The 26,865-nt window shown below is 41.8% G+C and overlaps 1 protein-coding gene and 1 long non-coding RNA gene across 2 annotated transcripts in view; one reads left to right on the plus strand and one right to left on the minus strand.

The window, feature by feature from the left end:
* The window catches only part of MID1 (midline 1), a 309,332-nt gene that overhangs the window by 47,434 nt on the left and 235,033 nt on the right, over nucleotides 1-26,865 (plus strand). The window lies entirely within an intron of this gene.
* Nucleotides 3,996-9,428, minus strand: LOC120611638 (uncharacterized). Its single transcript, XR_005655245.1, has 2 exons — nucleotides 9,067-9,428; nucleotides 3,996-4,201 (listed from the first exon to the last, which is right to left on the minus strand). It is a non-coding gene; the product is annotated as an uncharacterized LOC120611638 (long non-coding RNA).

Here is a 26,865-nt window from a genome sequence, read left to right on the forward strand (position 1 = left end):
CTACATTTATAAAGTTAATATATTCCATTTTCTGTTTAACTGTTCAAGTATCTATCTAACTGGGCAAACTTACAACTGTAACAGGCAGAATCTCTTCTAAAAACTTAACCAACTTTTATAAATCTAATACAGGCATTCATTTTTCAACAAATATGTATAATTCTGTTCATTACCATTTAAACTTTAAATATTTCAACTTACTGCCATTAAAACTTTAAAATATTTAGACTTTTGCCATTTAAACTTTTCAATATTTAAGTTTCTTCAACATTTAGAATATCCATACTTATGTAGAGAATTGAAAGTTCACCTGAAGTGTCCAATATTATTTAGCAAGCGATAAATTCTGTTATGCTTTCAACTTACAATCACCATTCTAAAATCAATTTCACATTTCAAATTGGAAGCAAAAGGCTAATGCATTTAATCATTTGACAAATACTAAGTAATTATGTCTATTTTCTAATATGCCAAAATCTCTTAAATATTCAAAATGTCTTCAGCCACATACCCAGATTGGCACTACAATTACTGAACGTATTCCTAAATTTAAAACAAAAGAATTAACCCTATAAAATTCATTTATTAACTCAACTGAGTTTTCATCATGGGTTAACTGAGGATGCGAACACCATGGCTTAAGGGTTAGAGATCTGACAGGATGTAGGACCTGGAGACTGCTGTCATTCAGGGCACAAGCCCTGAAACTCAAGGGACATTCTTCTTTTTAAAATCGCTGTGTCACCATGTGACTCTAAATCCATTTTTACCCAATTATTTAATCTCATTTTGGTGAAAAGAAGTCGACTTTATTTGTATTGTCTTTCTGGCAAAAACTCTTCATCATTTTCATTCAAATTGTTACCGGACCGAATGCAAACAGGGTCCGCTCGCCCGGCGCCCCTTTCAGCAAAGCCAATCCGCTGACACTGGGTTGTAGTGAAGGAAAAAAGGATTTAATTGTAAAGCGCCAAACAATGGAGAATGGGCAACTAGCTGCTTGGGGGGGGGGGGGGGGGGACCCGGGCCTCCCCTGTCTGCTTATTGGCTTTAAAGGGTGAAATGGGGAGTAGGGGTCTTCAGTGCGTGGTCAGCTAGCTCATGGGTGTCTTCTGATTGGCCGGAGCTGGCGTTACAAAGAGATGTTTTAGGATTTTGAGTCATCAGCCCAGCGGCGCCATCTAGTCTGGAGTTTACATGACTGTGGTCAGCGACAGTCAGCAGTTTTCTATCTTGTGGGGGTTCTGGTTCCTGTAAAACAGCTCAAGGTGTATGTCAGTATGTTATCTGTGATTCCAGAGCGGGGACTAGTGCCCCAAGATCCTGATTTATGTCTGAGAAAGTTGACTTAGGTGAATGTGAGGAAAAGGGACTTGGGTCTGGTTTCTTGCAAGCAAGAGACTTGGGAGGGCTTTGCCGGGAAGGGATGCTGGCGGCTTCATTCTCATCTGGCTCTGAGGATGATTTGCAGTCATTGCATCGCATCCTCAATGAGTCTCAGTCGTTCGGTTCCGCTCCTGCAGCGAGGGCTCCCACCGCGCCACGGCAGCTGGAACCTCAGACCTGCTGCGGCTGTGGCTAGGCGGGCGCTCTGCACTTTACCGCAGACCCGCCCCGACCTCCTCCCGGGTGGGACACGGTTTCTCAGCCTTGGCACCGTTGGCATCTGAGACCAGATCATTCCTTGTTTGGGGGGCCTCCCTGTATACCGTAGGATGTGTAGTGGCTTCCTGCACATCCTCTACCCACTAGATGCCAGTAGCACCCCTCCCTTCTTCAGTTGTGACACAACCAAAACTGTTTCTAGACATTACCAGGTGTCCTCTGGTGAGCAAAATCGTCCCTCCCACCCCCCACCACACACACACACACACACACACACACACGCCCCATTGAGAAGTACTAGCTGGGGCGACTGACTGTCCAGCAGACACAGAAGTTGAGCAATAGGACAATCTGCGTTATGACCGTGGTGTTCTTTGTCTTCTGCTCCACCAATGGCCCGGGTCTGCTCCCTGCCTGACTTGCTGTGGGCGTTTGGCTGTAGCACTCGACCCAGACTGTAAAACTGTAAAGGCAGCTCTTCTGTGTTTCGTTTCTTGGGAATTGAGACCGCTTTGGTTTTTTTTTTTTTTTTGTCTTTTTTTTTAAATTTTTTTATTGTCTTTGTCTTTCAGCCTAAAGTACACATTAGATAACATACTTCCTAGATAAAAGGATTCTGTGTCAGCTTTTAGCTTTGTATTAACAATTGTTACACAAATTCTTCTATTAAAAGCATCAGTTTATTTTCATATGGCATCAGGAAGTGAGCTTTTAAAAACACTGATGTTTCTATACATGTTCATTGTCTAAACCAGGATTCCAGTTTCACATGAATTTCCTGACTATCTTCTTTTTAAAATTAACAGTGACGAACGGGAATTTTTCTGTAAAGCCCACACTGGTAACATTTTTTGGTTATAATGTTTTGAAACCAAAAATAATCAAAATTTGGCCAGCGAAAGAAAACAGTCTTAAAAACTGGGACTACAGACAGGCTGAGAGATGAGAGGGACTCCTGTGGCCCAATCTCTTACATGCTGCATGATAAATTATTTCTTGTCGAAGGCCAAAGGAACCTGCGTCTTGCCTCACAAGAGGACTGTACTACTCAGTCTTGCTTTATCTCCAAATACCACCCTTTGAAATGAAGGACAGATGAAATCACTGGGTAAAATAAGTGAGATTGCTGAAACCCATCTTAGTAAATGAAACATTTTCAACGATGGAAATCTGGACAAAATTCATCTCCAGCTAGTTTACTCTGCAGTAGACTTGATGCTTTCATGGAGGTCTTCCTGGACCATTCGCCAACATCTGCACACCAAACTCAGCTCGCACATGAATGCTTTCTCAGCACATCAGGGCTGCTGGGCTAGTGTGAACTTCGCGGACCTGCATGCCTTTCCCCAACATGTTTCTTATGGGCTGAGCGTGTTAGCCCGTCTTCACAAGGATGAACCATGGTGATTACTGGGTTTACGTGGCACCCTGTTAACTTGAGGAGTGGCTAAATAAAAATGGTGTTGAACTACATGTTAATAATGAAATTTCATAAGCCAAAGAGATTCCACATGAAAGTCTTTGGGGAAAATATGTATTTCCATTGATATTCCTGTTGGCTCCTATTTGGAAAAACAAGAAGTGTAATGTCCAGCAGGGTCACCATCAAAGCAGGACCGAGTAACACGCAAATAGGTGGAAATCCCATGACAACGGTGCTGCAGAGACCCCATGTCTATATGTGTGGGAATGGCAGAATGAATGTCCTAAACATAGTAATTAGATAGAAATGGAATAAAATTAGCCCGAAGGATTTGTACTGAAAATTTCTGTCTCATAAATGTTGGGAAACTTGGACCATGCAGTTAGATACAGTGAATAAAACCCAACTTGGAAATTGTCCTACACAGAACATAAAAAACATCAAATATTTAAAAGCAAGCCCAAGAGATATTTATATATAGTGTGGCTATTATACTAAAGAACATATTTGAACTTGAGTGTGCCTAATTTTGCATTAATATCATCATGACTTTTATCTCATAGTTTAATTTTTATAATAGCTGCCTGCAAACTATGGCCCACCTGTATTTGTATACAAAGTTTTATTGGAACGCAGCCATAACTATTTCTTTATGTGTGGCCTGTAATCGCTTTCGTACTACAAAGGCAGAATTGATTAGTTGCAACAGAGACCATGTGGCCCACAAAGCTGAAAATACGTACTATCTGGCCCTTTTCAGATAAAGTTTGCTCACCCCTGGCAAAATCATTTGACCGTCCTTTCCAAACTGAGATTACTTCTGTAGCTACAATAGAAAGGAAGACAAGCACTTTGTCGTTGTCATCGCTTTATACATAATGAGTCATGGGTTCAATTAGAAGACATATCACTTATATCCAATACTGATTTGAGGGAATTTATGGAAGACAGAGGAGAGAAAAGAACATTCACTTTTTAAGGAAGACATTTAATGACCTGCTGTGTTTGATTTTTTTTTTTTTCAAAAGAACTTTGTAAATTTGTCCATAATGTGAAACTTGTGTCCAGTGCAATATAAATAGCTCAGTGGGCCTCACCACTTTTGGTAAATCATCCTTTTTGGGCACCGGGCAGAAAGAACGGCAGACTTCATATTTGAATTGTTCGAAAGACCTAAGGCAAGGAAAAAGAGAAGAGTTACGTAAGTGAAACCAGAAGAAAAAGAGCAAAAAATTAAAAGAAGAAAAAAAATGATGGAATACAAATAATGACTCAAATAGACTTTCTCTTGCACATTGTCCTGAATAAAAGCAATAGCTAACATTTACTGTTCTCTCATACGCTGGTTAAATGACATAATTTATCCATTGATTCCTACTCTTCAAGATAAGTATGATGCTGACTGTTTTACAGAGACACAAACTGAGGCTCTGAAAGATGAGGGAACTTTCCCTCCGTATCACTATACAGCCATCTAACTCAGAAGCCACCGTGTTTCTGTTAGGATTCTCTTAAGATTATCTAAGTAATGTCATTGTATTGTTATAGCAAATTGAAAAAATAAACGAATCAAATGAACCCCCACCAATCAGCGCTGTAAACCAAGCCTGCCTGGTAGTAATTTAATGATGTGTCAGTTAACGCTGTATAACAAACCACCCCACCCCCCGTGTAGTGGCTGAAAAGCATTTTCATTTATTATGTCTCCCAAGTCTGCAGATCAGCTGGGTGTTGGCTGATCTGGTCTTGGCTTGGGGACAGCTCTCCTGCAAGCCCGCCATCCTTTTTGGGGACCAGCAGGCAGGCTCAGGCATATCGTTCTCATGCAAACAGCAGAGTTGCAAGAGAGCGAGTGGAAACGCTCAAGGCCTCTTGAATCCTGGGCTTTTAACCAGCCAACCGCCACCTCTGCCTCACGCCATGGGCCAGAACAATTCATGTGGCCAAGTCAAGAGGCAGAGAAGCACGTCCTGCCCATAGTGGACTATGGCAGTGGGCTGAGACACAGGCAGAAGGGAAGGATTGGGGCCAAATTTTCACTCTCAGGTTAAGTAAAGTTAAAAGTGCTTTACTCCAAATGTTCTAAGTTTGGATTATCTGAAAGCCAGGCCCAGAACTCTGCTTCTTCTCCGCTGTCATCACCCCGTAACCAAAGAGGCAGACAGCTGTCATGCTCCATCAAGACCTTACGAGAGTGACATCTGAGGGCCACATGGGGGCTCCTGGACACGCAACCTCACAGAGTTCCTTGGACCCTTTTCTGCTTTATACTAAACATTGCCCTGAAAATAGCCAGCACATTAGAATACAGGCATATTTGGTCTTTTTACGCTTCGCTTTATTGCGCTTCACAGATGTTGTGTTTTTTACAAATTGGAGGCATGGCTGTCCAAAAAGATTACGATTGGCTTTATTGCAGTGGTCTAGAATCAAAGCCACAATATCTCTGAGGTATGCCCATACTTGGTGCCTGGTGGAGTACATTATTATTGATTAGATAAATGTATCAATTAAGACAAGCAACATCTTCACCTATAGAAGATTCAAAAGTGCACAGTGAGCTCTGTGTGTGTGTGTGTGTGTGTGTGTGTGTGTAATGATGGGACTGAACATAGGTTCCACATAATTAGACTTATAACAATTTACTTGAAAGTACTAGTCTACATTTTCGTAAAAGGAATCATTTTCTTACTGTCACTTGTTCTGAGTAAGAAATAATGGTTGATCCCAGCTCAGCTGTGTGATAACTTCCTGCCCTTCTCAGGTACTTATCCAGTCATTAATAGAAAATAAAAGTGAGAGTGAAGTTTAGACAATTAGTTTCAAGGCAGGAGGTATTGCTTGGTGTAAATATTCTGTAGATTCTCTTTATGCCTGAAGAGCAGGCAAAACCATTATGGATTTTCCCCAGTGATTAACTAAAGGTTAAGGCAATGCAGATTTTTCAAGATGAGTGCAGTTTTTTTTTTGTTTTCTTTTCTTTTTTGACGAGACAAAGACAGCTTCACATTAACTCCTCCTCCTCAAATAATACAGCTACAAGAGCACATATAATTTATGAGATATTTATGGGGACAGTATAAAAAGGTAATGTAATTTTTTTCATTTTCTTTGCTGAGGCCAATCCAAGAAAATAAAATTTACTTTACAGTTTTGGAATGAAGAATGTAAGTGATATTACATTCTTCTCATACCTTTAGGGAGAGGGGGACTTAACTAAGCCAGCAGAAGAATGAAAAGGGGGAGGCGAGCGCTATTTACAATAACCATCGTGGAAATGGTGCAATCGTACATTGATCAAAGACAGTATGTGCTTTTATTTCTCCTGGAATTAAACCCTTCACCTGCCCTAGACTGTCCAGGACTCACGTCATCGGCATGCACTGAGCATCAACCTGTCAGAGGTGTGGTTGGCGGTTGATTTGCTGCAAACTCTGGAAACATGTTGATTTGGAAACGTGCTCCCCAGAATGATAAGGCTGCCCCCCCCCCCCTCTGAAGGCTGCATGCGCTCGAAGGGGAGGCCCGTGTGAGGTGAGCAGAGACCTGGGGGAGCTCCCGAGGACAGGACCCGTGCCGCTGGGGGTCACCTGACAAGTCCGGCCCAGGTTCCCGTTGGGCCTCCTCTTGCCTAATATACCTGGCAGCTGAATTCACTTGCTTAGAATAATTTTCCCGTCTGTCTGAAACCACACGCTACCAACATTTCTTATACTAGAGAACTGAGTGCCGAGTTGGCCCTGAAGAGAGAAATTAAAAATGGAAACTCGTTCAGATGAAATGGGTGCAGAGAATCGTATATCGAGCGAGCAACACAGTGACATCGATGACAAAGGTGACTGAGGAAAAGCCGGGGCTGACAGGGGAGGCAGTGGGAAGCTGATCGGAGCCCTCTCTGGAAGATGGAGACAGCATAGGTACCCCCAGGGGAGCAGGTAAAGCGAGATGGCTTAGCAGAAGGAGAAGACAGTGACTATGCGTATCTTGCCGGTGGGCGTAGGTCACCAAGAACCTTTCTTATCTCACGTCAGCTTGGAAATAAGATTGGGTGTGACCGTGTTTCCAGCCCTTTCACGCCACACGAGAAAGTTCTGGAAATCATTAGAGCCGTTGGCTCCGCAGCCTAGAGGTGCCACGTGCAAGTGGAACCTCCCCCCCCCACCCACCCATCTCCTTCCAATGTACCCTGGTGCCAAACGAAGGAGGAAACGTTTCAGGGCTCACTGCGTGGGAGCCTCTTGTCACCTATCCCAAGGTGAATTACTAGAGAAACCGCATGATTTCAGCCACCTTCATCAGCGCACGATTAGAATAACGTACACATACGTTGTCAACGCCCCTGGAAAATGGAGTATTTTCTATCTGGGAGCTTCTGACAAAGAAACGAGTGTTTTACAGGATAAAAGATGCAAAATGGGAAAGGTTACGTGTGGGGAACATCTGTAATCATTTGCCTGCCAGTGCAAAATGCATTAACTGTGTACAGATTTTAAATCGTCCACTTCATCTGCTTGTTATACAGATATTTGTGATTTGCATTCTTTAGATTTTTTCAGCTTTTCTTAAAGCTTGAGAAACAAAATGTTAAATCTATTTGAATTACATTTGGAAGAGAGCGACATAGTAAAAAGTACTATTAAAGGTTGTTTTGAAAAGGGCATGGAGCCATTTGGAGGCCTGATAAAACTCTGTCTCGGTGGCCTGCAGATTCAGATGAGGGTTAATAAAGAGAATAAATAAAGTAATTCAGGATGAAGAAGCTTTGTATTTTGTCTTGATAGATAAACTAGTCCTTAATGCAAGATATAAAGTGAATTACAAGAGCAATTGATGGACGTTAATATGGTTTGAAACCATTACCGAGATTAATAAATAAAATTTTGAGTTGCCCTCAAATCTGTATTTAAATCATTTTTTTCATTCTTGCACATATTAAGTTAATCAAAATCAAAAACTTGCTTTATAAATTACTGTTCCGAATAGCAAGCTTGAGCAGAACCTTTCTTTCCTCATTTTAATAGAGTTCCATTTTCTGCTGTAAAGTCAAACCCAGTAATAAGAACATCCAGCTTAAACTATTCATACTTTTCTTTGAAAAGGAAGAGTTCAGATGTAAAGTTTCAATAATTAAAAAGTTCTCTTCTAATGAGGTAGTTTCTGAAATACTATGTTTAACCCCAAAACGACTTGTAAAAATTCCCCACACTTTTTGGAACTGCATGCACAAATCTCAACAATTACAGTAATTATTCATTTAGCTTTATTACCGAGACAATTTTTTTTTTTACGTTCCCTCCCATTGATCTTGCATACGGAGATCGTTTAAACCCCTCTTTGGAAAATTCTTCTAATGGATGCTTGTCAATATTTTCCTGATGGCAATGCTCAAAACCTCAGGCTCTGTCACTGCTTTCATCTGTAAGCAATAGGCGCATACACCATATTTTATGTGGTCCAATAAAAGCATGATTTTCATCCATCAATTCGGTATTCCAATTTCAACCAACCTAAATTATTGTGCTAGTGCAGTGCACTAGAAACCAGTGTGGTCCACGCGCACCAGCAGCTTCGGCATCACCCAGATGCTTGTTAGAAATGCAAGTTGTCGGGCCCCAACCACACTTAACTGAGTCAGGACCTCTAGAGGCGGGACCCGGCCATCTGACTTCACAAGCCCTCCAGTGGATGCTGATGCACGCTCATTCGTCTGAGGACCACCATGCTAGGATGTCTGGGTGCATCCAGGAGGCAATGAAAATATTAAGAGTGGGACTGAATGCTCTGGGTATCTGTAGCGACGAGGTGATTTTTAGTCTGGGGGCCTTAGGGAGGAAGTGGTTTTTTAAAACAAGGTGAGAACACCTCCGATTCCAGCAGACAACACAGAGTTAACCTTACAATGCAGTTTGGGTCCAGACCCCTGGGAAGTTGCTGCTATTCTTTAGAAGCGAATTGAGCCCCCTCTCATTTTAACTTGATCTGAAAGTCCTTATCTGCCACCCGAGCTTTCAGCCCACAACAGGAAAGCTTGACTTTACCTTTGATGGATTTCTTTTGAATGCACAGTGTGTGCGTTTTCTTCCTGGAGGATTATGACACATTGCCATTGTTGTCATAGTCTTCCTTTCCCTGTGTGTTTGAGTGTGTGGATACCTCCCCCTTCTGATATACGCATAAATGACTGGACACATAGCCTTGACCCGAGCTTGCGTGTGTGATTTCACATGGTAGGAATGTCCTGGATCTGAGGCTCCTTGTCTGTGAAGGGAGGGAGCTGGACCGAGGAATCCCAAAGGCCCTCCTCGCTCTGAGTCTACAGACCCTACGTGTTTTCACTCGTCTTTCTTTGTTCACGATATGATTTAGCATTTTAATTAGATATAATCAATCTTAATACTCTATTCAAAATGTTCCTTCTGATAGTAAAAGCTCCATATAAAATTTCTCTACTTTGCTCCAAACACCCCACGTCCTAATTGTTCATTCCATTGCTCGTTTATAAATGATTGCATTACACTTATGAAATAATCTGAGAAACTTGTTTGAAAACACTTGCATAAATAAATAGCGTGGGATTTTGTTTTTCCTTCCAGTGGAGCTTGATTGATGTGGGCTACAGAAACCTTTTATGTTTGCTTTATGCTTTTCATTTTTCTTCCTCCCCTGAGACTGTACACGTGTGGCGTGCATACACAGATAAACCAGGTTGTCTCCTTGATGTCTCATTCATTTCTTAAGGTGGGGTCATGTCCCCAAGGAAAATTAGTGACAGATTCACATCATAGAGTAGAACTCTATTCATTAGATTTTTTTTTTTTTTTTTACAAACTGCACCTTCTTTTTCTGCTTCCTCATAGTAAGTTTTGGGTGTGTGGATGTACACGCATAGGAAAGCATTTAGCAACAGAGAATAGAAACAAGCTACATCTCCTTTTCATCAGCTGTCCCATCCCAATTTTGTCCTTGAATTTCTTTACTTCAGTGGACGATCTCTGTCATTCTGAAATTTCTGGAACTTCGTTTCTCTGAAAACCATAACAAGATGCGCTCAGAACGCGCTCCTAGGCGTCCACTGGTAAATTGCTGACATTCTTTCCTGATGAACTCTGCTAGTTTGCTCCATATTTATTAGTTCATCTGAAATTCCACAGCTGCCACCTGAGCTTTCATGCTGTCGATACGGACACCCCGACTTGGGGGTTGGTGAGATTCTGGTTTAGCCAGGCTACAGTCTGCTTTTTACCAAGTGCCTTTGCTAAGAAACGGATAAATCTGTTCTTTTTCTCATGCTCTCCATGAAATGACAGGTAACTCCCCTTGCTCCGTGAAAGCATCATTTGACATTTAGTTTGTTCGTTTTCAGAATTCATTTTTCCATGGTCATTGCCAGGTTAGTTACTATCTCCCATCAGCAACTCTTGAAAAAAATCTGTACACTGGACAATGGAAATGATTCAATATTCTCTACTTTTTCTACTTTTCATTGCTGTTTCAGGGAGGAAAGTGGAATTTTCTTCTACAGTCTTCTTTATGCATCCTTTTTACAAACCTGTAGCCTAATGGAGGATATATTTGGATTCACGGTGCTTTTTACTTGTTTTTCCAAAGCGTCCCTGTTTAAATTATCAATCTAAAAACTCCAACCACAATTCACCTTATAACTCCGCAGAATAGGACTTACATTAGCATTTTCATGCTTATCTCCTTACATAAATGTCACATTATGATGGCTTATTCAAACTTTTCCTATACGTTCTCTGCCATTGTACTTTTTCGTATGAGAAACAGCCTGGCTAAAAAAAAAAAAAAAAAAAATCCCACATATCTCAGAATCAAACTATCAAAAAATATTTTTAGGATAATGTACAACTCAACATTTTCATGTTTGGGGCCCATTTCTTTGAATTCGGATACCTAGAGAATAATAAAAATAAGAATTATGTTTGATGTATTCTGCAACTGAATAATTACTGTTTTTGAATAATGAGACTTTTTATTTGTGATGATGTGAACTTTCTGAGAGCAACTTTCCCCAGATCTGAGACTGATGGTAGAGATGACAGGGTCAATAGAAAATGGCCTTCTGGTCCCACAGGTCGAGCCGATGACATCCACCCCAATCATATTTTCCCGCACTTGGGAAATGAACCCAGATAGAGCAGGAGGAAAGTTTTAGTCATCTCGGCCCCTCTCTGTTTGGGAACAATTTGTTTTAAAAGATAGAATTCATTTCAGGGGTTCTTATGAGATAAAATGTCAATAAAAAAATAGTCTTCATTGCTTAGCCGTTTATTGGTATTGAGGTTATTTATAAAAGCATTTTTTTTTTTTTTGGCTAAAAAAAAATCACTCAGTTCATTTTTTAATGAGAAAAGCTGAATATTTGAACTCCTGACTCCTGAAGTCATTCCGTACATTTCATCTCTAATGGTGGCTCGTATAGCAGCAACAGGCCAGCAGATGACAAAATTACCTTGTCTCTTCGTTTCTAATAAAGTTCAGTGTAAATAGATGTCAGAAAACTCACCTGATACAAAAACGTCTTGAGTTCGATGATATCTTTCCTTAGGAAGTCAGCACTCAGGCAAATATTTCAATTGCCTTCACAACATTAAAAGAAAAAAAACTGCTTGGTTCTTCCAAACTTTTGACGATTTATGAAAGAGATAGATATCTCTTTCGAACATTCTCCATCTACTTATTCACATTAAGCTAAAATTATACCATTTGTACAGCTTTGGGGGAGATTTGCAGCAGGTCTGAAAAGGATTTGAATTTCTTACTTGGAATTTTGACAACTCCTACTAAGAAAATATTGTCCAGGTTATGTGGTATAGCAGCCTAAAACTTCAAAGGGCTTTTCTTAGTCAAAATTACTTAAATAGTCTCTTTTAGTCTTTTTATAATTGTGGCTCTTAAAAGGAGATTAAGAAAAATTTTTCAACATTACTTTTAGCATCCAGTTTTGACCCACCAATAGATATATCCGTATTTTCTAAATGTGGATATTTTTTTCACTACTATATGAAAATATTTTTTTACAACTTTTAAAAATTTTCCTGAAAATTTATTTTCAAATTTCAGACAAAGAAAAATTTTCAGACATAAGGGTTTTCAGAATTTTTTGAGCAGGGCTGTATTTTTCCCAAAATTGCATTTTTATCCTCTGAGATTTTAAACACCTTTCATTTAAAAGTTTCTTTCCAAAGTGTGTCCTGGATATGTCTAATGAATAGTCCTTGAAAACAGAGTCACCTTATTTATAAATTCAATTCTCTTTCCATTCATACGAGGAACTTTATCCTTCCTCGGGGCATGTATTTAATAACCGTTAATGAAATCTGAAATTATATATGAGCACTGAGACCCGAATTTGCTACTCATTTTTTTTACAGTGGAAATTTCATAAGGGTTTTGGCATGGGAACACAGCAGACATTTAAGGCAGATGGAATAATACAATTGGCCACAATGGCTCCGAAGGAATCATAACAGTTTATAATCAATAATTTGCTTACTAGAGAAGACAATCTTTTCAGCCAAACCAGCAAGCATTCTATTCACCCTCCCAGTCAGCCAGCTACCGCCACTGTTCTGCAATCTTGAGACTCCCACAGATGTCATACGTGGAGGCTGGGGGCTCAGCACTCATTCGTTTTGCCTTTTAAGATTTCTGTTTCCACCCACCCGTCCCCTCTGTATGTCCCTTTCTCATTTCCCCTTAAAACTGCAAAAGCTATTTGAGCAAACAGGGGCTACAGAGGCCAGATTCAGCAGCCATTTACAGAAATGGGCGGGACTCACAAAGGAGGAGGGGCCATGCCAACTGATGTAGGTCAGAGACTGCCGCCAGATGACAGGGGACTTGGGAGGCAGGTAGGGGCAGGGCCTTTGGAAGTTCAGATGCATTTTGATTGGACATGTGAGAGTAAAGTTCTTACAGAATTTTCTTTTGAAAAGAAAATGGAGGAAAGTATAGTGGACTCTAGACTCTGAAAAGCGAGGTCAAGCAAGAAGAAGGCAGAAAACCACGTGCTCATCTAATGGGCTATGCTACAAAGCAATGTCCCCACTGGGGTGCCAGTTTCCTTACAGAGGATGAAGAAACCTGGCTCCCCAGGAGGCCGAGGAGGGAGAGATCTGGGCAACCGGCCTCCATCTCCTCTCGCAGGTTTCTAGGTGGAGGGCCTGTTTGGGGAGCAAATTGACAGTGCATTTCCTCGTTTAATCCTCTCAACAGCTCTATGGCATGGAGATTATGATGATCCTACTTGCTAAGTGCCAAGCTGAGGCACAGGGACTCTGGGTAACTTGCCCAAGGTCTCACAGTTTGTAAGAGGCGAGCAGGGTTCGAAGTGGGCAGACTGGCCAAATAGTTCGCACTCTTGGCCCCCTACACTGTACTCCTCATGGTGGCATTTGGCAGGAAAGACTATTTCCCAACTCTGCTGCTACGGAAAGCGAAGTCCTTTGCAAGAGAAGCCAACTGGCTTCCTATGACTCAAGAACAGCAGTGGCCACTGCGTGGAGACCTGGGTGTTTTTCCTGCAGCTTCAGGAAGGGACAGAGAAGGCAAATGGTGACAGCCGATCAAGCATGGGGCCTGAAGTTCCTTTTGTATTTTAGGCAGTAAAGATCCTCGTTTTAAGTGTGAAAATTGTGAGAAACCATGCAACCTGCGTTGACATTTTATAGTTTTCTGCTCAAGTGACAGCATCATGAGCAAGCATGACTGTGAGATGAAGGGCGCCGCCCGATGCCCACCCCATACTCTGAATCATTGACATTTCCGCTCAGCAAATGTGTGTTCACAAATATGCTTCTAAATTAAGACTCACGCTTCATCAGCTGCTTGGATAACTCCAGTCAGGCCAACAGCAAATGTAGGTCTCTAATTTCAAACCTTCACGGTCAGTAAGTCTGAAGGTGGTCATGCATTGGAGAATGTTTTGGGGTTACTCAACAACCAGATCTTGACATTGACAGCCACGAAATTATAATGGCAGCTTAGAACCAGTTGTAGGTAGTAGCTAGTAGGGACCCAGAGCGATCTCTAGGGTATGCAAATACCAACCAGCGCCAGGAGAGTCAGACTGGTGCTTGCTGAAGAAGGAGATTCTTGGGTCCCTCTTCAGATCGGTGGAATCTGAATCTCCAGAGTTTGATCTGGAAATGTGTATTTGTAAATAATGAGTCAGATACCTGACCAGCTTTGAGAATCAATGACTAGAATATTGCTGCAGAAGAATCCTTGGCAAAATAGCCAGTTTATCTTTGATCATCTCTTCAGTCATCTTGATTTGGCCATCCTCGTTGTCGACAACACTACTCTTCTCTCTTCAAAGTCAGCGCAAACTGTAACGTGCACACAAGTCATCCTATTCCAATGCAGACTCTGACTCAGCAGGTCTGAGGTGGGCCTGAGCTCCTGCTTTTCTACCAGACTCCCAGAAGATGCCACTGCTGCTGGTCCATGGACCGCGCTTTGAGTAACGAGGTTCTGGACTGGTCTTCAGGCTCATTTCTTTCTAGCGATGACGTCTCTGCTCGGTCCCTTTGTGCTTTCTTCTTCCACATAATGCCTGCAATGTATCAGTGTCCTGTGGAGACAAAGGTCTTTCGGATTTAGCCAAATATTGAGGAAGGGCCCCTGTGATGGAAATCTCAGAAAAGTTGAAAGAGGATAGGGAAAGAGTGGACTATTAAGCAGAGGCATTTCTGGCAGTGAACAGATCCAAAGTGCTCCACATTACATAGTGAGGCTATGTGCAAGGATAGCCTTAGAACCTTCCAGAAATAATCTGCTCTGCAAAAATGAAAACTATGCATGATCCAAGAGCCGACTGCAGAGGAGCGGTAGAAAGAAGGGACCCTTGAGATGGCACCAGCAGAGACTGTCCTGACTTACGACGGCACCTGAGCGCGCCTCCTGCCACCCCTTGCAATACCGACATGCCCTGTCACAGGTTTCTCTGGCACATTTAATTAAGGAGACCTTAAGTGCCCGGGGTCAGACCTCCGCTTAGCTTTTAACCCACTCTCTGCTGCACATTGTAGACGAGGCCATTCTCTGTGGCAACGTCGCATGCGTGCTATACGACCACCAATGCATGTATCGATAACCTCAAAATTGGTTTTACATTTTCCCAAACCCTAGTTTTGTTTCCCATTCATTCATGTTATTATCATGATTAGAGTTCCCAGTAGCTTTCAGGGATGGGCTAATTCATAACAATAAATTACTCAGGTGATAACTATCCAACGTTATAGTCAATTCACGTAAATTAAGAGCTGTCTCGATGATGTAAAGGCGTTAATAACCTGTAAACACGCATTTGTTTATAGCGCACACCTCCTTCTGAGTTGTTCAGGATAGTATGTAAATCGAATGTTAGCAATATTGACTTGCATGACCTCGACTTGCACGTTAATTTCGGACTTCACAAAGTGCGCCTCATAAATCAAAGGTGAGTTTTCATGTTTAATTGTTCTCCCTCCCGTAGGGGAATGCTAGAAATTGAACCTGGGGCTGGGACAGGGAAACCGTGGCCCTGCTGCCAGCTCTCAGCATGGTGACAGCCTGCAGGGTGGGTGGGGCCAAAGAACAATGGGACTATTTGAAAGAAGGCCCTGTGGACAGCAAGCAGGGGAGAGGCCAGCCAGGTGGGAGGAACTAGAGCCAGTTGTCAATGGAAACATATTAGTCCCAGGGACAGCGAGGCTGTGTAAGTTCCTAGTGACTCGGGTCACTGGCATCTCATCTGCAGCTCACCAAATGGATCCCAGAAGCTTAAAGAATTGACACACCTAAAAAAATACACTTTTGCATTTTCTCCTGCAAGATCCAGGCTAATGTTTGCGGCTTTTGGTTTTGAAGGGGCATAGATATTATATTTAAGAAGGCATGTGCAGATCTGAAATGCATAAACATGTCTTCTCATGAACTAATTCAGAAATTGGGGGTTCAAAGGAGGGGATACTTAATGGGTCACTTCCAAATACACACAAGAGAGAAGTTAATGAGATAGAAAGACTTCCATGAATAAACGAGTTGAAGGCCTAGAGAAAAAAAATTTAAAACATACGTGCAAATCGTCATTTTATGTTTTTATTAGCCACATCCCTGGCCTTACTTAGGAAAATTCACACATCAGGTAAATGAGGTCACGAGGTTACGATTTCTAAAGAGTTGCTCTCCCTTCGAAAGTCGCAAATATTGGAGTTTTAAAACGGGCTGGGAATGCTTTCGAATCCTCTGACTCACAGATTTCTAAAGAAAACTCTATGCCAGCTGCCACTGCATTAACTCGCACTGTCGGGCTGATCCTCATCAACTCTGTCTTCAACTATTTTGATGGCTCTTCCTTCCTCTAGTCTCCCCCGTCAAGTCCGCCTTTCACTCTGTCCCCAGGCTGAGCCTACTAAACACCCAGATTTCGCACCTGACTTCCAAAGTCCAAAGCCTTCACGGACCCCCACCATCTACTTAGGCAGAAATGAGTGGCATCGACAGCGTAAGCGCAGCTCGCCCTGCACGCCCTTTCTTCCGTGTTAATCAGTTCTTGCCCTCTCCATAGCAACTTTCATTATTTTTATTTAGTAACTTATGACTTATCTGTAAAGCGATGGGAAAAGATATTATTACCTTTGTAGCTGATATCAGAATTCTTCTCAGGGAAGTATTTTTAATAAGCCACATAGGATGGAAAGTGAACTCTAAAATGCCACCGCGCGTGAACCGAGTAGAGAAATAGGTTTCGCCCTTCAGTGGAGGGAAGATAATTGCTCTGCCTCATACAGGAAGAAGAATTTGGATTCCCAAAGCACCGTGTAATGGAAGAGAGAGCATGTGCCTAGAAAGATGGTAGAAGACTGTGCAATTTGCCTAACCCAAACCTTCAGAAAAGATTCCTAAACTCAGGAATACGTGTTTAGGTGTGTGAATGATTTTGTTTGGATGGAAACCGAAGAGGCAGAATTTCATGCAAAAATCAAAGAGGCGATGATGGTCAAATGTGCAGGATCCAGGAAGCTGAAAAATCTTGGAAATGGTAACCCATCAGAAATTACCCGAAATTTTGGCTGTGGATTTGCACAAGGCTAAAAGTTGGTTGTGGGCATGGGGCTGGGGTGTCAAATCAATCATACGGAGATGTCATGGTGTCAGCTAAAACTAGTTCATTTCAGAAAAAAATATCAAGGCTGCTATCTGCTTCGCATTTTAGCCACAGTCCTCATTGCCTCTGTGGCTCTTCCTAAGCATGCCTCGCCCTGTCCTGCCACCCCAACTCCTTGGGGACGACCCCCTCTGCTCAGGAGCATCTCCTGGCTCCGCTCTGCCTGGAGAACATCGAAGCTCAGATCAAATATTACAGCTTTTGTGTCTCCTTCCCTGGCCTCCTCTCAGACATAAATCATTGCTTCTTCCTCTGAGATTTCACTGCTCTGTTAGTCTTTGTCTCTGGGTCCGTTTTAGTGGACGGATCGTGAACGCCATAAGAATAACGGCTGTGCTTTATTTCTCTAACCTCAAGGTAAACACACAGAAGATGCTTAGTATATTCATCGATCAGCCCCATCAAAAGGAGACTAAATCTTTGCTTCATCTCTCTGCCTCATACCTATAGCGATGGCCTTTGTCGCAACACCAATTGCTTTCTTGCCCTCTAAGAAAATATTAATAATTCTTCCATACATTCGCTAGCTCTCTAGAGTTTATGCTTATGAAAAGATGGGATCTTCTCAGTAGTGCTATAAACACATAAGATAAACTGAATTTCCACCGTTTCCCAGAGTGATGCTTAAGCTAAAACTGACAAGTGGCAGAATCAGGGCCAGGCCCTAGTCTTTGTGATGCTTCTGTCCAGACCTTTGCATTTTGCCATTTACATTTAACTCAGCGAAAACCAGGAATTCTTTCCCGCTAAGTCCACATGGTGGCGAGAACATCAGGACAGTGGCGGCAACTCGCTTCCATGAATTACGTGGCACAACGGGAGCGATCTCTGTTAGTAGTGCCACTTGACAACAGATCATCAATCAATCTGCAGTCACATCCTGTCCCGTTTCCTCCATCGTGGACAGCACACTTTCTGTGGGGCTCGGTTAACAAAGGGGGTGAGAAGCAGCTGTTTCAACAAATTTCTTTACCCAAGCATGAGAGAGAAGGAATGATTCTTCCCTACTCACGAGTAATAATATAAACATTTATTAAGTGCCGCGCATCGTCAAGCACTGTGCTAAAGGTTTTACATGGATTTTCTCATCTAATTGTTACCTAGATCTTTGGAAGGTGGGAACCAGGGTGGTATCGGGGAACTCCTGAACTAGAGCCAGGTATTCAAATGATCTGAGATCCGTGGTCTCTGCATGTCTTTGCTTGTCAATGCCGTTCTTTTCCTCGGTGCACAAGCTTTAGCCACACAATAGGAAATGGCGATTGCCAGTACCGTCACCAGCTTCACTACTGGAAAGGGTTTGCCCTGGACATATGCGAACCCCTACCCTGATGTAGTTTTTAAATCCCAATGGCAGGGTTCTGGTCAGCCTGGTCTGAGTCATTGGCCAAATCCTTGGACCAATCACCATAGCTGAGGCAGGGGTGGTTTGGGAGGTGTTGGTAACCTTATCTGTAACCCCCAGTAGAGTCTATGTTGGCCGGGATTTCCCCAAAATAAGACTGGGGAAGGAAAGTAGGAAGTGGTACTGTGCTGAAAACAAGCATGTATCGAAGCTATATTGTCATGTCCCTGTTAAACCCAGTGAGAACTCTGAGGCTTAAGGAGCTTGTGTAACTTTCCCAAGGTCATCAGGTGGAAGGAGCAGAACTTGAACCCAAGTTAGCCAGAACCCAGAGGCTACGCTCTGGACTTCTGATCATGCCAATAGGATAATACGTCTGTTATATGGCTGTTTGGAGCTAGTTAGCTAGTTAGTTCAGGGCTAAAGTCCGTTCTCCTTTTGATGGGGCCGATCAAGTCAGAAGCATGGGTTGGCTCATCGAGTCCTGATAAATGAACTCACGGGACCCAGATCTTTCAAAGAAGAGCTATGGGCTACCAGATGAGCAAGTAACAGAATGTGAATGCATCCTAACCCCATTCACCTTCATTACTGGTAGAAAATAACACAAAGCATACCTTTTCCCACAAGGCGTCTATAGTACCATCCAGTATGAGAAGGGCCTCAGGCTTTCATTTCCCTTTCCAGATCTTCTTACATTTTCTCTAACAAGACTGCCTTCCTTTTCATTTTCCCCACAGCAATGGCCCCTGCTGGGCTGAGAGGCAGAGCCATCCCGGCTGATGTTATCACAGCTCACACCCCCTCTGGCCATTATTAAGTGGCAGCCTGTGTTCAGTCGCATGTTTCTTAGCAACCACTATACATCATGTCCTCTCCTTTCATTTGCGTCTTCCTCCTCTAACCTAGGGGGCAAATTTAGTAAGAAACGAACCCCTGCCTTCTCCGATTTCTAAGCCATGGAAACCAGAAAATTGACAATGATTGCATTTTCAGTCTGTCAAAATGATGACCAATTCCGTGGGCCGGGGAGGGGGTCGGGGGGAGCAGGATCCTTTTCTTACATATTGGCGATGGCTTTGCAAAGCGCATGTGATTTACAGCATAGTAAACTCATCTTTAGGGAAATTGATTTAAAGTGGGATTCTTCATAAGATTAAACATGTCTACTGTGTTGTAACTCGCTGAAGTGCTAGACGTGCATTGAAGCCTAAACATTTCAAAACACGAAGACCGCTTTCTTACAAGTTTCTATCAATAACAGCCAGTTTCCATAGCCTATTCCTTTCCGTATGGTATGTACTCGGGGTGGTTCTGTTTGGGAGGAAGCTTCCCAGGACAGATGCTTAAATTCTTATATAGCCAGCCAACTACTTTTTCTTATTCCACGTACAGGAGAATAAATAACTCCACACGCCCCGCCCTAAACACAGTTGTTAAGATCCTGGAACATGGAGCAAAGACTAGAATTCTTTCTCTCACAGAGCTTGGAATCTTGGCTTTAACTCGTATTAATCTGGTTTTGTTCGTTTACTTTTCGCTTGCATTTTTAATGCTGCTGTTTCATATTTATCTTCGGCTTATGCGTTCTTTTCCCATCGCCACATCTCCACAGTTTCACCTCCTATTTTTGTTGTCGTTCTCAGATGTAGCCCTTTAGGTTGCTCGTGCCTACACACGTTCGGGGAGCTGTGAAATAGTGGATCAGATGGTGTTCCCCGCACAGATCATAAAAACGGTCACCCAGCCCTAGACCCAGCCTCCGTAACACATCACGTTCCTTCTAAGCCACAGTGGTATTCTTCTGTCTAGACACCGTCTGTTCTCTAGAACAGATGACTGTAATCGAATATGTCAGTTCGCAAGGAAGACTTGCTTCTAATAAGCCTTTAATTCCAAGTAACGAAATTTAGCAAAATGCAAAGACGATGTATATTGTTCAAAGGAAGCCTTTTGGAATAGATGTTTTTGGCTTGGCTCTACTAAACTGTTGTGTAACCTCTCCCCTGAACGTAATCTGAAAGGACCAGAAAAGTCAAGTTCACCTCATTTGTTTGAATGCCCCCAATAGGCTTATCTGTAGACCAGATATTCAAACACACTCAGTTTTAGTTCATTTGATAGGTCAGAGTTAACGCATTAGTCATAGAGACTGCCAAAATCAACCAATTGTTCCAATGACTGGAGATTTGAAATGCCACAGGGCCACTTATGTTAGGGCGGGGACACGAAAATCTCATAGACTTGTGAAGAAAATGAGTCTAATTTTTCTACAGAGAATAATTTGTAATTATTTGAAGAAATCAAGAAGTCAGGGATAAAGTATCTTGCCCTCTGGCTGTTTAAACCACAAGCAATTTGTCTTTCATCGTTTAAAATGTTTTTAAGGTACTGACAAAGAAAAGTCCTAATAAGGTATTGTAGAAAATTCCCTTTCTTTGCTATTCGAGAAAGGTAGATTTAGTTTGGTCGGTTGTTAGGACTGAATTCGACCTTTTGCAGTAAGCACATATTGCCTTTGGCAGGTCAACAGTCCAAATATATAGAAAAGTGATTTTTTAATGCAGTGTGATTTTCACGAAGACCCTTCCGTTGGTCCTTTCTTCCTCAAACTCCCTTTATTCCACCTTCCCACTTTCCGGCCATGTAAAATCATTACTTAACATTAATCTTTCATTCTCATTAAAATACAATTCCAGAAAAGGGGAGATAAAATATGGTAATCTCGTATCAGTTTTTATAACTTTAAATGCCAGAGTCTCAGACTGTCACCTGAGGTCAGGAATTAATAATGAATACAGAGGGAGGAATAAAATGAAGGCATTGGGCCACAGAGAGAGAGAGAGAGAGAGAGAGAGAAGGCGAGGGAGGGTCTGTGGTAGCAACATGAACCAAAAAGAGAAAAAAGGAACTAAGTTAGAAGAGTGAGACCTCTATGTCAAATTCATCTTATTTCCAAATGTTTCCTAGGTTTGCTTATTCCTTCTGATTTTTTACCAAGAGCTTTATGGACGCATGACAGATTCTTTATACCCTTGAATATAACTAGCTTTAGCCACTTATTCCTCCAGTCATCTACTCAATTATAACCTCGAGTGTCACTTATTCGTAAACTAATATTCCTAGAAAGACTAAGCATTTAAATTAAATGTCACATATTAGTTTTCTTCTTCAATCCCCTTTCTTCTTGAGACATGATTTTACATGATTCATTTCACAAGTTGCTCATTTAGTAGAATGTCTCCGCAACCCCAGCGGTGGAATCAATCTTCTATTTTATTTTATATTTTTTTATTAAATTTATTGGAGTGACGTAGGTTTATAAAATTATATAGGTTTCAAGTGCGCAATTCTATAATACATCATCTGCGTTTCGCATTGTGTGTTCGCCACCCAAAGTCAAATCTCCTGCCACCATGCATCGCACCTGTTACCCTTTTCTACCTCCTCCCTCCCCCACCACCTTTTCCTCAGGTAACCACTGAACTCTTGTTTGTGCCTATGAGTTTTTGTTTGTTTGTCCTGTTTGTTTGTTGCTTTCAGTTTTATATCCCATACATGAGTGCAATCGTATGGTTCTTGACTTTTCTTGTCTGACTTATTTCTCTTAGCATGATATTCTCAAGATCCATATTGTCACAAATGGCAGGATTTCATCTCTTCCTATGACTGAGTCGTATTCCATTGTATATAGGTACCACTGCTTCTTTAGCTAATCATCTATCATAGGACACTTCGGTTGCTTCCATGTCTTGGCCACTGTGAATAGTGTCGCTGTGAACTTCAGGGTGCATATATCTTTATGAATAATATTTTATGGTGTTCCTATGCAAGTTCAGGAAATCGTCTCTGTTCCCCAGTGGATGGCCTTGGAGCAGCTACCTTTCTCTGGGTTCTTAAAAGGAACAAAGAGTATTTTCAAAGACTGAAGTGTTTTTTTTTTTTAACCTAAGAAGGAAAGACTATTAGAAAAAAATATATAAGAAAAGAAAAGAAAAGAAAGCATGTCCTCACCCTACCTTGTTATCAGTTACATTTATTCAGGGTTCAGCTGAGAGCCCGGCCTTGATCTGCACATCCTACTGCACACAGATCCCTAGCATGTTGGTTTCTCACCATCTCAAAACATTTTTAGAATTCCTCCATCCTTTGACCCTCTTAGTGTTAAAATTGGTAGTCTAAATTTATTTCCAAAGTCTATACTTTCTCCCCCAATCAAAGATGGTATCGTGAAATGCTTCATCTTCTAATATCCTATCAGCAAAACCCTAGCTTTAAAAGGCTGAGGTTATCTTCTGGGCTTCAGACATTTGGAGGCATTTAAGCAAAAATGACGTTGACAAAGCACAGACACTCCTTGGCAGGATCACAATGAACATTTCCCCCTTTTCATGCATTTCCTCCAAGCCAAACTTCTTCGGTTGTTAACATGCTTGGTTCCATATCTCACAATTGATTTTTGATAATTTTCCTGTTCTCAAAAGTGGTTAGGAAACATTTCTATGGATTTCTTTGACTAGACTTTTAGATAAGTTACATTTTAGTGAAGTTCTTAATTCCTTCTTTCAAAATTCCTGGTTTTCTTAAAGCGAGCCCACAAAATAAGAGTCCACAAACAATATCCTAGACTGATGTGCATCATCGAAGGAAAGATTGATAATCCACACCTCGATATAATAATACTAAAAATCATAAATGTAGGTGGCGACATTTTGTGTGCTAAGAACTTTACATATTTGGATTAATTTAATCCTCACGAGAGCTCAAAGAGAAAACTATTATTATTAAACCCAATCTAGAGTTAGAAAAACTAAGATTGAGAAAGGAAAGATGGAAGAGGGACTCGATTCCAAGAGTCAGTAATTAATCACATTTCTTTCCCCTTTTCATTAACCTCTGTAAGTTCTCTGGGCACAGATAAAGGTCATAAAGGTCAATTCACTTTGTATCAATCATACGACATTGTAGAAGACACCTCTGGCGGAGTGAGAAAAGCATGGAATCTGAAAATTAGAAGCCCTGATATCGGTCCCCGGCCAGGCCTTCACTGCTTGAGTTACTATTTCTTTGTCTCTAAAAGGCCATCGATAATTCCTGCCTCATAGCAGTATTGGGAGGATCCCATGTGAACATGTAGCCAACCAGTCCTGTGTAAAGTGTGCAGTGCCACATAAACATAAGGTAATATCTATCCATGTATTGGATTGTCTCCATTTATCTGTCCCCCAAATGACACATGGCATCCCAATTCTCAAAAATAGGAAAGAAAGAAAAAAGTGATGGTGGTCCAATTCTAAAATATCTTTAACTTATGTACCGAAGGCGCAGAAGATTTATTTTCAAGTATGTAAGCATTTGTATAAACATTTTCTAGATCTACACATCTTCTTGGGTTGCAATTTGGAGCCCTCTCTTATGGGAGGTCAATGGCCACACATGGCGCACGAAAGTATTCAAAACAGATGCAGCCTATGCTCTAAGCTCTAGCATCTAATTCTTTCCTGAGGTTTAAAACACTGTGCCTATATGTTCAGCAAAGAGAGTCTACATTTTAGGTAGAGGGGGCAGCTCATGCCCCATTCAATTTGAACAGGTTTTCTCTTTCTCCGTGGTCAGAATGCTTTGCCCCACTTACTGTCTCTACATTTTACATTCTCACTCTTCCACTGAGCCATTTCCATAACTTTATCCTCTTACTTGAAGCCTCCACATTCCACTCAACCCACTGGCACTTCACTGAGACATATTGAATCGTTCCAAAGTCCGTATAGTGCCCTGGTGTTCTTTGAGAATATTTGATGGGAAGTATAACATTTTAGCGTAATCGTTTTTTTCCATTCCCAAGTTTCCTATGCTAATTCCTTCTAGAAGCAAAATAGAAAGGATGTCACAAAATAATGAGGCTCTGTGATAGAGGTTTTTTATTGAATTAGAGGGAAGGCTCTTAAGAATATACATGGACCTTTTTTAAAAAAAAAAAATCAATGTCAGAAAAATGTTAGATAGATGGAATCTTAGAGGCTATTTATTCTCACTTCCATCCACTACTACTACAGGAAGGCAATAATAGAGCTCCTGTTGAACATTTTGAAGGACAGGGACTGTATGCTACCCACACACAGGAACAGGATGTGTAATTGTACTATTTCGTCTCCTCGTCTCCCCCTCTCCGATCTTATTTCTGTTCCCTGGATTGTCACTCAATTTAGCCAACCAGTCGCCACCCTTGCCAACACATACCAAGTTTTCTGCTATTTAAAGAAGCAAGCACATCACTTTTTGGCCTGACAAAAAATTACTTGAATCAAAAGAGATACTAGAATGAATAGTAAAAGAAAACACAGAAAAATCCTGGTACATAGGACAAAAGTTTAGGAAATATTTTGCATTTAGCAGAAAACTGCTATACTATGAAGGCGTATCCTCATATTTGTCAATAACCAATAAATATTTAAAAAGAGGATGAGACCATGGGATATACTTATCCTAAAAACAAGTATCACTCCTACTAAAATATTATTCATGGTTTATCAGAAATTCAGATCGAAGAAATCGTATATGTATCTGTCCACCAACTTCCTGGAGAAGGAAGGTTTTGGACAAAGTGTCCTGATACCAGAGCCATTGTCATTTGCTTTTCAGATCTGAGTCCTACTCCTTCCTGGGCAGGTCTTCCCTCTGTTTACCAACAGCAGATGGTATGACTGGTAAAAATCTGCCCATGACCTTGTGAAAGGCAGTAAGAACTGCTGTGGGTGGTTCTACTTTAGGGTAACAACTTCTGCTTCCCACTCCAGCCGTCCTTGGCTTCACTGTAGCATCTCCTGTTGTGCGTATGCTCTTCTGAACCTAAACCCGGGAGGGAAAAGATGATGCCCCGCGTAACTCATCAAGACAGCGAAGAGGCTGGAGCAGTGATATCTCCATTTGCGCTGAGCTCATTAGACTGCCTGGTGATTAGAGAGGCAATCAGAGCTTCTTGAACTTGACCTGCAGAGATTCGCATTTCAGAACAAAAGCAGCCCCAGAGGAAAATCACGGGGCTGTCCAACTGCACAGCTGGACCATAACCAATACTGCTCCTAGCTGCTGCCCGGCCAGTGGCTTGGCTCCCAGCATGGTCCCAATAGATGTGCACAGCCTCCCTCTTGCTCCTTTTCTATCCCTCCCTTTGTCTCTGCCAGCCTGCATCTCTCCTTCCCCTTTGCTTTCTATCTCCCTCTCCTTTAAGAGTGCCCTCGTCCCTCCATCCCTTCCTTCCGTTTTATCGCTGTCTCTCTTTAGTCCCTGCCCGGCTGTCTCTGTCAGTCCCTTCCTCCCGCTCTCTTGCAGCCCTCCCCTCCCATCTGTCTGTCAAGCCTTTCCCTCTGCTCTGACCCTCCCCTGCATTCCGTTACCCCTTTTCTCCTCCTCCCTTCTCTGTCCCTTCCTCCCACCCTCGCTCACTTTTTGCCTTTCTCCCTCTCTTTCCCATCTGTCTCAGGCATTCCCATCAGTTTCCCAACAGAGGTGGCATTTCTGAGACTGTGGCAGGGATCTCCTGTGATATTTGTCTTTCCAGGCTCTGCCATTGGCCACAGCGATGTGTTCAAGATGAAGCTGGCCCAAATCTACGCGCCAAGACTGCTTAATTGGGCAGCAAGATCCATCCACAGGGTAGATTTATTGAAACAAAGTACAGTGTTTTCCGGAAGCCTTGGAGCGTTGACAGGGCCTAGCTTCCAAGGGTCCTCGTGTGTGAGTGTGCGCGCGCACACACACGTGAGATACGTTTGCTAGTTTCTGCGGAACCCACTTTTGCAAGAATTATGAGAATATCTATCAAATCACTCTTATCCTTGGAGCTTATGTTTGTTCCTAAGCATATTTTCGAAGGGATCAAAATAAGGTTTTCATAAGCTCTTTTCGACTTCTTTGTTGAGAATGAAAAGCAACATTCTAAGACTCTTTATGTCCCAGATCTGGAAGGGAAATGCAGAGACTATTTTGAAATAAGAATGTGCATATATATTTGTGTGAGAAAACATATATACACACACACACACAATGTAAATATAATGACTCTATACATATATTTCCTCCAAAATATATATGTATAAACTATATCTGAATATGAACCTATACTGTGCATATACACATGCAAATCCTCTAATGCCCGTGGTTGTATATAAATGCCTAATTATAGAAAGAGACTGTTTATTATGTTATCATGAACCATGGTTAGGGATGAAAGAATGAGGAACTTGGGGTTTCTGATTTTACTTAAAGATACTATACCACTTCTTGGTTTGCATTTAAATTAGGTTTAAGCACTTT

The sequence above is a fragment of the Pteropus medius genome, unplaced genomic scaffold, assembly GCF_902729225.1.
Source record: "Pteropus medius unplaced genomic scaffold, Ma_sr-lr_union100, whole genome shotgun sequence".
NCBI classification, from domain to species: domain Eukaryota; kingdom Metazoa; phylum Chordata; class Mammalia; order Chiroptera; family Pteropodidae; genus Pteropus; species Pteropus medius.